The following is a 9,954-nucleotide window of genomic DNA, read 5'->3' as shown; positions in this document are numbered from 1 at the left end:
GTGCACTTGCTGGTTAGTTGTGCAGATTGCAAAATTGTGATTACAATTTCATGCACCAGTTACGCCATGCCTCAATAAGGGATCTTAGAGATTGAATTGTTTGACGTATGAGGTATTGACTTCATGGGGCCTTTCCACCATCATACTCAAACACTTATATTCTGGTGGCTGTAGACTATGTATCTAAATGGATAGAGGCAATTGCAACACCCACTAATGATACTAAGACAGTGCTTAAGTTCCTCCAGAAACATATCTTTAGTAGATTTGGTATCCCTAGAGCACTAATCAGTGATGGAGGCACTCATTTCTGCAATAAACAGCTTTACTCTGCTAGGGTCAGATACGGAATTAGCCACTAGGTGGCAACTCCATATCATCCACAGACAAATGGGCAAGGTGAAGTCTCTAATAGATAACTAAAAAGAATCTTGGAACAGGCTGTCATTGCCCGTTGAAAGGATTAGGCAAGGAGCTTGGATGATGCTCTCTGGGCATACAGAATAGCATTCAAGACCCCTATAGGAACTTCTCCATACCAGCTTGTGTATGGGAAGACCTGTCACCTGCCCGTGGAACTGGAGCATAAAGCCTACTGGGCATACAGATTCCTGAACCTTGATGCCAAATTAGCTGGAGAGAAAAGATTGCTCCAACTGTCATCCAGAGCCTTTGAGCCAGGGCATAAAGTTCTACTATTTAATTCTAGGCTCAGATTATTCCCCGGGAAACTGAAATCTCGGTGGAGAGGACCATATGTGATTACAAGTGTGTCACCATATGGATATGTAGAGCTTCAGGATATCGATTTTGACAAAAAGTTCATTGTTAATAGACAAAGAGTCAAACATTATCTTGAAAGCAATGTTGAGCATGAATGCTTAAAACTGAGACTAGATTAAAGCTCAGTAAGGTCCAGCTAAAGACAATAAAGAAGCGCTTGCTGGGAGGCAACCCAGCCATTAGTAGGCATTTATCTATTATTTAAATAATAATTATAGGAGTTTGATATAAATTATCTTCAAGATTAATTACCAATTGCAGGAGTTCACAGAGTTACAGAAGGATTCAGAGCAGAAAGCATAGAAAAGGAGCTCACTGGCACAAAAACGCCAATAAGAGGCACTTTTGGGAATTAAACGCCAGAATGGTGGCACCATTCTGGGCGTTTAACGCCAGTAAAGATACTTTTCTGGGTGTTAAATGCAAAAATGGGTACCATTCTGGGCATTTAACACCAGAATTACAGCATCCTGGGTGTTTAGAAAAACGCCCAGTGATAAAGGCTTTCTGGCATTTAACGCCAGCCAGAGTACCTGGCTGGGCGTTAAACGCCCAAAACAAGCACCAATTGGGCGTTAAACGCTAGAATAGATGCCATTCTGGGCGTTTAACGCCAGAAATGTGGAGGGGAGGAAGTTTTGTTTCCAACTCAATTTTTTTTCAAATTTTCATGTTTTCAACCATACTTTCTTGCATGAACATGTTACAAATTCTCATTTTTCAATTTCAATTTCAAAAAAATCTTAATCCAAAAAAATCTTTCTTCAACTTCTTTTCAAATCTTTTTCAAAATTCATATATCTTTTTAATTTCTTTTCAAATCTTTTTCAAAACTTTCTCATATCTTTTCAATTTTAAAATTACATCTTTTGCATATCATACTTATCTTTTCTAAATCATATTTTCTATGATATCTTTTTTTCAAAAATTTTCCCACCCCTCCCTTTTAAATTCACATTTGGCCTCCCCCTCTCCTCCACCACTCGAATTTGACTCTCATCCTATTCCTCTTCTTTCCATTCTTTTGCTTGAGGACAAGCAAACCTCTAAGTTTGGTGTGTTTTTCGTGATCACTGGGCTAAGATTCACCAAGATCATGGCTCCTAAGGGAAAACAAACCACTCCAAGAGGCAAAAAATAGAACATTCCAAAACCATTTTGGAATCAAGAGAGGTTCTTAACCAAAGAACATGCAGACCATTACCACAAAATAATGGGTCTAAGGTCAATGATTTCGGAAGTTAAATTCGATCTGAAAGAAGATGAATATCTGGAGATCCAAGAGCAGATTTGAAACAGGGGCTGGGAAATCCTAGCCAATCCTGAGACAAAGGTGGGTAGAAACATGTTTCAAGAATTCTACTTAAATCTGTGGCAAACAGATAAGCAGAGAATGACTGGAACCACCTTCTATACCTTTCGAACTATGGTCAGAGGGAAGATTATTTACTTCGACCTGGACAGAATAAGAGAGGTTTTCAAGCTACCTCAACTACAAGTTGATCCAGAAACCTTTAACAGGAGAATGGTGAGATTATATAAGCGCTTGGACCAAGTTCTAGAGGACATATGCCTCCCTAGAACTAAGTGGATAACCAACACAAAGGGTGTCCCAAATTCACTCAAGAGAAAAGATCTCAAACCAGTTCCTAGAGGTTGGCTGGACTTCATTGGGCGTTCTATACTGCCCACCAGCAACCGCTCTGAAGTTATGTCAAAAGATCAGTGATGATCCATTGCATTATGCTGGGAAACGAAGTGGAGATTCGTCATCTGATTTCTTGTGAGCTTTACACAATGGCAAACAAGAACTCCACTGATGCTAAATTGGCTTACCCAAGCTTAATCTCTCTATAATGTAAAGATGATGGGGTAAAGATGGGAGTGGATGAATATATCTCAGTTGAGCACCCAATCACCAAAAAGTTAATGGAGAGACAACAAGTGCAAGGTAACTCCATCAAAAGGAGGGCGCAGGAGTTCCTCCCAGAAATCCCTCAGATTGACTACTGGACCTGCCTAGAAGCATTTGTCACCAAGCTGCAAGAAGCTATGGATCAACTTAAGGAAGAACAGCAAAATCAAAATAGCATGCTTTGCAAACTGCTTAAGGAACAAGAAAAGCAAGGGCGTGAGCTACAGGAGCTGAAGTGCCAGAAGCTCTCCCTTGAGGGACCAGACACCCCACAGATTGAAGGAGCATCTATCTCCCAAAATAAAGGTTGTTGAGTCCTAATCTTAAATCTGTGATAAGTTTTATTATTAGAAACCTATCTTAAGAATTACATAAGTATTAGTAATTAGGGTCTTTATTTTTTTCCTATTTTTATTATCTCCAAGTAAGCTATAATTTGTTCCTCTCATCATCACTAAACATGAATAAAATAGTACATTCTCTTTAGAGTAAGGAGGCAATTATTTCAAGTTTTCAATAAGGAAAATTCTAATTATTTTTATGTGATGGCAACACTTTTTGTTTTCTGAATGAATGCTTGAACATTACATATTTTGATAGTGAAGGTTATGGATGTTAAAATTGTTGGCTCTTGAAAGAATGATGAACAAAGAGAAATGTTATTGATAATTTGAATATTCATGGAATTGATTCTTGAAGCAAGAAAAGACAGTGAAAAAAAAATGGCGAAAAAGAGAAAGAAAGAAAAAGAAGAAGCAAGCAGAAAAAGCCAATAGTCCTTTAAACCAAAAGGCAAGGGTAAAAAGGATCCAAGGCTTTGAGCATTAATGGATAGGAGGGCCCAAAGGAATAAAATCCTGGCCTAAGCGGCTAAATCAAGCTGTCCCTAACCATGTGCTTGTGGCATGAAGGTCCAAGTGAAAAGCTTGAGACTGAGTGGTTAAAGTTGTGATCCAAAACAAAAAGAGTGTGCTTAAGAACTCTGGACACCTCTAACTGGGGACTTTAGCAAAGCTGAGTCACAATCTGAAAAGGTTTACCCAGTTATGTGTCTATGGCATTTATGTATCCGGTGGTAATACTGGAAGACAAAGTGCTTAGGGCCACGACCAAGACTCATAAATAGCTATGCTCAAGAATCAACATATTGAACTAGGAGAATCAATAACACTATCTGAAATTCTGAGTTTCTATGGATGCCAATCATTCTGAGCTTCAAAGGATGAATTGAGATGCCAAAACTGTTCAGGAGCAAAAAGCTACTAGCCCCGCTCATCTAATTAGAATCTGAGCTTCACTTAAAACTTTGAGATGTATTACCTCTTGATCTTCTATTTATCCTATTTTTATTTATCTAGTTGCTTGAGGACAAGCAACAGTTTAAGTTTGGTGTTGTGATGAGCGGATATTTTATACGCTTTTTGGGGGTATTTTCATATAGTTTTTAGTAGGATCTAGCTACTTTTTAGTATATTTTTATTAGTTTTTATGCAAAATCTACATTTCTGGACTTTATATGAGTTTGTGTGTTTTTCTATGATTTCAGGTATTTTCTGGCTGAAATTGAGGGACCTGAGCAAAAATCTGATTCAGAGGCTGAAAAAGGACTGCAGATGTTGTTGGATTCTGACCTCCCTGCACTCAAAATGGATTTTCTGAAGCTACAGAAGCCCAATTGGCGCGCTATTAATTGCGTTGGAAAGTAGATATCCTGGGCTTTCCAGCAATATTTAATAGTCCATACTTTGCCCGAGTTGTGATGACGCAAACTGGCATTTAACGCCAACTTTCTAGCCTATTCTGGCGTTAATCGCCAGAAACAGGATACAACCTGGAGTTAAACGCCCAAACTGGCACAAAAGCTGGAGTTAAACGCCAGGAATAGCCTCTACACGTGAAAACTTCATTGCTCAGCCCAAACACACACCAAGTGGGCCCCGAAAGTGGATTTCTGCACTATCTATCTTAGCCTACTCATTCTTTGTAAACCTAAGTTACTAGTTGAGTATAAAAACTACTTTTAGAGATTCATTCAGTACCTCATGACATTTTACACCTAAATTTCTATCTTTGACGGCATGAGTCTCTAAACCCCATGGTTGGGGGTGAGGAGCTCTGCTGTGTCTCGATGAATTAACTCAATTACTTTTATTTTCTATTCAGTCACGCTTGTTTCTATTCTAAGATATTCATTCACACTTCAACATGATGAATGTGATTATCCATGACACTCATCACCATTCTCAACCTATGAACACGTACCTGACAACTACTTCCGTTCTACCTTAGATTGAATATATATCTCTTGGGTTCCTGGTTCACGAGTTTGATTGCCTCTCCTGACAACAGAGCATTCAAATCCGTGAGATCAGAGTCTTTGTGGTATAAGCTAGAATCAATTGGCAGCATCCCTGAGATCCAGAAAGTCTAAACCTTGTCTGTGGTATTCTGAATAGGATCTGAAAAGGGATGACTTTGACGAGCTTCAAACTCATGAATGCTGGGCGCAGTAACAGTGTTCAAAAGGATCAATGGATCCTATTCCAACATTAGTAAGAACCAACAGATGATTAGCCATGTTCATGGACCCTTTTCACTGAGAGGACGGCTGGTAGCCATTGACAATGGTGATCCACCAACATACAGCTTGCCATGGAAGGAGACCTGCGTGCGTGAAGAAGAAGACAGTAGGAAAGCAGAAATTCAGAAGACAGAGCATCTCCAAAACCTCAACCTGTTTTCCATTACTGCATAACAAGTATCATTTAATTCATGCTCTTTTACTTTTCGCAATTAAAACTAAGAACCACTATTGATATCCTGACTAAGAATAATAAGATAACCATAACTTGCTTCAAGCCGGCAATCTCCGTGGGATCGACCCTTACTCACATAAGGTATTACTTGGATGACCCAGTGCACTTGCTGGTTAGTTGTGCGGAATTGCAAAAATTGTGATTGTAATTTTCGTGCACCAATAACCTTATGCCAGTTCAACGCATTCATATTGATGAAGAACGAATATACATCTTAGAATCAATCAAACAAGGATCGAAGAGAAACATTAATACTTTTATTAATTCATAGGACTTAGCAGGGCTCCTCCCCTCAACCAAGGAGGTTTAGAAGCTCATACTAAAAGTAAAATACAATGATGAAAATGAAAATAGGGCTGAAGATCCTTAACAAAGAGTGATCTTCTACTTTAAATGCTAAATTAATGACTAGTAAGGGTAAAGCAGTCTATTTAGTCCTAAAATCCACATATGGGCTCACTTGATAAGTGTTTGGACTGAGCTAAGATGAAATCCACGTGCTTAGGCTTTGATGAGCGGCTTGTTCTTCCTCTTGAAGGTCTTATGGAGTGCTTGAGCTCCTCAATGTCTCTTCCTTGTCTTTGTTGCTCATCTCTCATGATTCTTTGATCTTCTCTAATTTCATGGAGGAGGATGGCATGTTCTTGGTGCTCCACCCTTAGTTGTCCCATGTTGGAACTTAATTCTCCTAGGGAGGTGTTCAGTTGCTCCCAATAGTCTTGTGGAGGAAAGTGCATCCCTTGAGGTATCTCAGGGATCTCATGATGAGAGGGGTCTCTTGTTTGCTCCATCTTCTTCTTAGTGATGGGCTTGAGGTCATGCCTTCTCAGTTGAACCGGCTTTGGATGCCATAAATGGTTATGGAAAAACAAAAAGCAATGCTTTTACCACACCAAACTTAAAAGGTTTGCTCGTCCTCGAGCAAAAGAAGAAAGAAGAGAGTAGAAGAAGAAGAAATGGAGGAGAGGGAGAGTGGTAGAGGTGATTGGTGAATGGGTGAAGAAGAAGAAAGGGTGGTGGGGTTGGTGGGGATCCTGTGGGGTCCACAGATCCTGTGGTGTCAAGGAAAAGTCATCCCTGCACCAAATGTTGCTCAAAATCACGTTTTGAGCTATTTTTGGCGTTAAACGCCGGGCTGGTGCCCATTCCTGGCGTTTAACGCCAGGTTCTTGCCCTTTCCTGGCGTTTAACGCCAGTCTGGTGCCCCTTTCTGGCGTTAAACGCCCAGAATGGTGCCAGACTGGGCGTTAAACGCCCAACTGCTACCCTCACTGGCGTTTAAACGCCAGTGAGTTCTTCCTCCAGGGTGTGCTGTTTTTCTTCCTGTTTTTCATTCTGTTTTTGCTTTTTCAATGGATTTTGTGACTTCTTATGATCATCAACCTACAAAAAAAATAAAATAACAAAGGAAAATATATAAAATATAACATTGGGTTGCCTCCCAACAAGCGCTTCTTTAATGTCAGTAGCTTGACAGAGGGCTCTCATGGAGCCTCACAGATACTCAGAGCAATGTTGGAACCTCCCAACACCAAACTTAGAGTTTGAATGTGGGGGTTCAACACCAAACTTAGAGTTTGGTTGTGGCCTCCCAACACCAAACTTAGAGTTTGACTGTGGGGGCTCTGTTTGTCTCTGATTTGAGAGAAGCTCTTCATGCTTCTTCTCCATGATGACAGAGGGGTATCCTTGAGCCTTAAACACAAGGGATTCTTCATTCACTTGAATGATCAGTTCACCTCCATCAACATCAATCACAGCCTTTGCTGTGGCTAGGAAGGGTCTGCCAAGGATGATAGATTCATCCATGCACTTCCCAGTCTCTAGGACTATGAAATCAGTAGGGATGTAATGGTCTTCAATCTTAACCAAAACATTCTCTACAAGTCCATGAGCTTGTTTTCTTGAGTTGTCTGCCATCTCTAGTGAGATTCTTGCAGCTTGTACCTCAAAGATCCCTAGCTTCTCCATTACAGAGAGAGGCATGAGGTTTACACTTGACCCTAAGTCACACAGAGCCTTCTTGAAGGTCATGGTGCCTATGGTACAAGGTATGGAAAACTTCCCAGGATCTTGTCTCTTTTGAGGTAATTTCTGCCTAGACAAGTCATCCAGTTCTTTGGTGAGCAAAGGAGGTTCATCCTCCCAAGTCTCATTTCCAAATAACTTGTCATTTAGCTTCATGATTGCTCCAAGGTACTTAGCAACTTGCTCTTCAGTGACATACTCATCCTCTTCAGAGGAAGAATACTCATCAGAGCTCATGAAAGGCAGAAGTAAGTCCAATGGAATCTCTATGGTCTCATTTTGAGTCCCAGATTCCTATGGTTCCTCATTGGGGAACTCATTGGAGGCTAGTGCACGCCTATTGAGGTCTTCCTCAGTGGCGTTCACTTCCTCCCCTTCCTCTCCAGATTCGGTCATGGTTATGGCTTTGCACTCTCCTTTTGGATTTTCTTCTGTATTGCTTGGAAGAGTACTTGGAGGGAGTTCAGTAATTTTCTTACTCAGCTGTCCCACTTGTCCTTCCAAATTCCTAATGGAAGACCTTGTCTCAGTCATGAAACTTTGAGTGGTTTTGATTAGATCAGAGACCATGGTTGCTAAGTCAGATTGGTTCTGCTTAGAATTCTCTGTCTGTTGCTGAGAAGATGATGGAAAAGGCTTGCCATTGCTAAACCTGTTTCTTCCACCATTATTGTTATTGAAACCTTGTTGAGGTCTCTCTTGATTCTTCCATGAGAAATTTGAATGATTTCTCCATGAAGAATTATAGGTGTTTCCATAGGGTTCTCCTATGTAATTCACCTCTTCCATTGAAGGGTTCTCAGGATCATAAGCTTCTTCCTTAGATGAAGCCTCCTTAGTACTGCTTGGTGCATTTTGCATTCCAGACAGACTTTGAGAAATCAAATTGACTTGTTGAGTCAATATTTTATTCTGAGCCAATATGGCATTCAGAGTGTCAATCTCAAGAACTCCTTTCTTCTGACTTGTCCCATTGTTCACAGGATTCCTTTCAGAAGTGTACATGAATTGGTTATTTGCAACCATTTCAATTAGTTCCTGAGCCTCTGTAGGCGTCTTCTTCAGATGAAGAGATCCTCCAGCAGAGCTATCCAAAGACATCTTGGATAGTTCAGAGAGACCATCATAGAAAATACCTATGATGCTCCATTCAGAAAGCATGTCAGAAGGACATTTTCTGATTAATTGTTTGTATCTTTCCCAAGCTTCATAGAGGGATTCTCCATCCTTCTGTCTGAAGGTTTGGACTTCCACTCTAAGCTTACTCCATCCTTGGGGTGGAAAGAACTTTGCCAAGAAGGCATTGACTAGCTTTTCCCAAGAGTCCATGCTTTCTTTAGGTTGAGAGTCCAACCATATCCTAGCTCTGTCTCTTACAGCAAAAGGGAATAGCATCAGTCTATAGACCTCAGGGTCAACCCCATTAGTCTTGACTGTGTCACAGATTTGCAAGAACTCAGCTAAAAACTGATGAGGATCTTCCATTGGAAGTCCATGGAACTTGCAATTCTGTTGCATTTAGAGAAACCAATTGAGGCTTAAGCTCAAAGTTGTTTGCTCCAATGGCAGGGATAGAGATGCTTCTCCCATAAAAATCAGGAGTAGGTGCAGTAAAGTCACCCAGCACCTTCCTTGCATTGTTTGCATTATTGTTATTTTCGGCTGCCATGTCTTCTTCTTCTTTGAAGAATTCGGTCAGGTCCTCAATAGAGAGTTGTGCCTTAGCTTCTCTTAGCTTTCGCTTCAAGGTCCTTTCAGGTTCAGGGTCAGCTTCAACAAGAATGCCTTTGTCTTTGTTCCTGCTCATATGAAAGAGAAGAAAACAAGAAAATATGGAATCCTCTATGTCACAGTATAGAGATTCCTTGAGGTGTCAGAGGAAGAAAAATGGAAGACAGAAGTAGAAAATTCGAACTTATCAAAGAAGATGGAGTTCGAATTTTGCATTAAGGAATAGAGTTAGTCCAAAAATAGAAGGATGTGAGAAGAAGGGAAGTAATTTTCGAAAATTAAGTAAAAGATTTTGAAAATATTTTTGAAAAACACAAATTGATTTTCGAAAATAAGAGTGAGAAAGAGATCAAGTGATTTTTGAAAAAGATTTTGAAATTAGAAGTTAAAAAGATTTGATTGAAAACTATTTTGAAAAAGATGTCATTAAAAAGATATGATTGATTTTAAAAAGATGTGATTTAAAAGATATGATTTGAAAAACATTTTAAAAAAAAAGATATGATTTGAAAACAATTTTAAAAAGATTTGATTTGAAAAACATTTTAAAAAGATTTGATTTTAAAAATTAATGACTTGCCTAACATGAAAAGATATGATTCAAACATAAAACCTTCCTTAACAGAAAAGGCAAAAAATGTTCAATCAAATCATTAATTGTTAGTAAGTATCTTTGAAAAA

General features: G+C 39.5%; 1 non-coding gene across 1 annotated transcript; it reads left to right on the top strand.

The window, feature by feature from the left end:
• The first annotated feature begins 8,697 nt into the window (after positions 1 to 8,697).
• On the top strand, positions 8,698 to 8,805 carry LOC130984740 (small nucleolar RNA R71). The gene has a single exon (XR_009088653.1). It is a non-coding gene; the product is annotated as a small nucleolar RNA R71 (small nucleolar RNA).
• The last annotated feature ends 1,149 nt before the right edge of the window (positions 8,806 to 9,954 follow it).

This window comes from Arachis stenosperma, chromosome 5 (assembly GCF_014773155.1).
Source record: "Arachis stenosperma cultivar V10309 chromosome 5, arast.V10309.gnm1.PFL2, whole genome shotgun sequence".
NCBI classification, from domain to species: Eukaryota; Viridiplantae; Streptophyta; class Magnoliopsida; order Fabales; family Fabaceae; genus Arachis; species Arachis stenosperma.
Note: the sequence above shows the minus strand (reverse complement) of the source record. Positions and strands in the feature narration are given on the sequence as shown.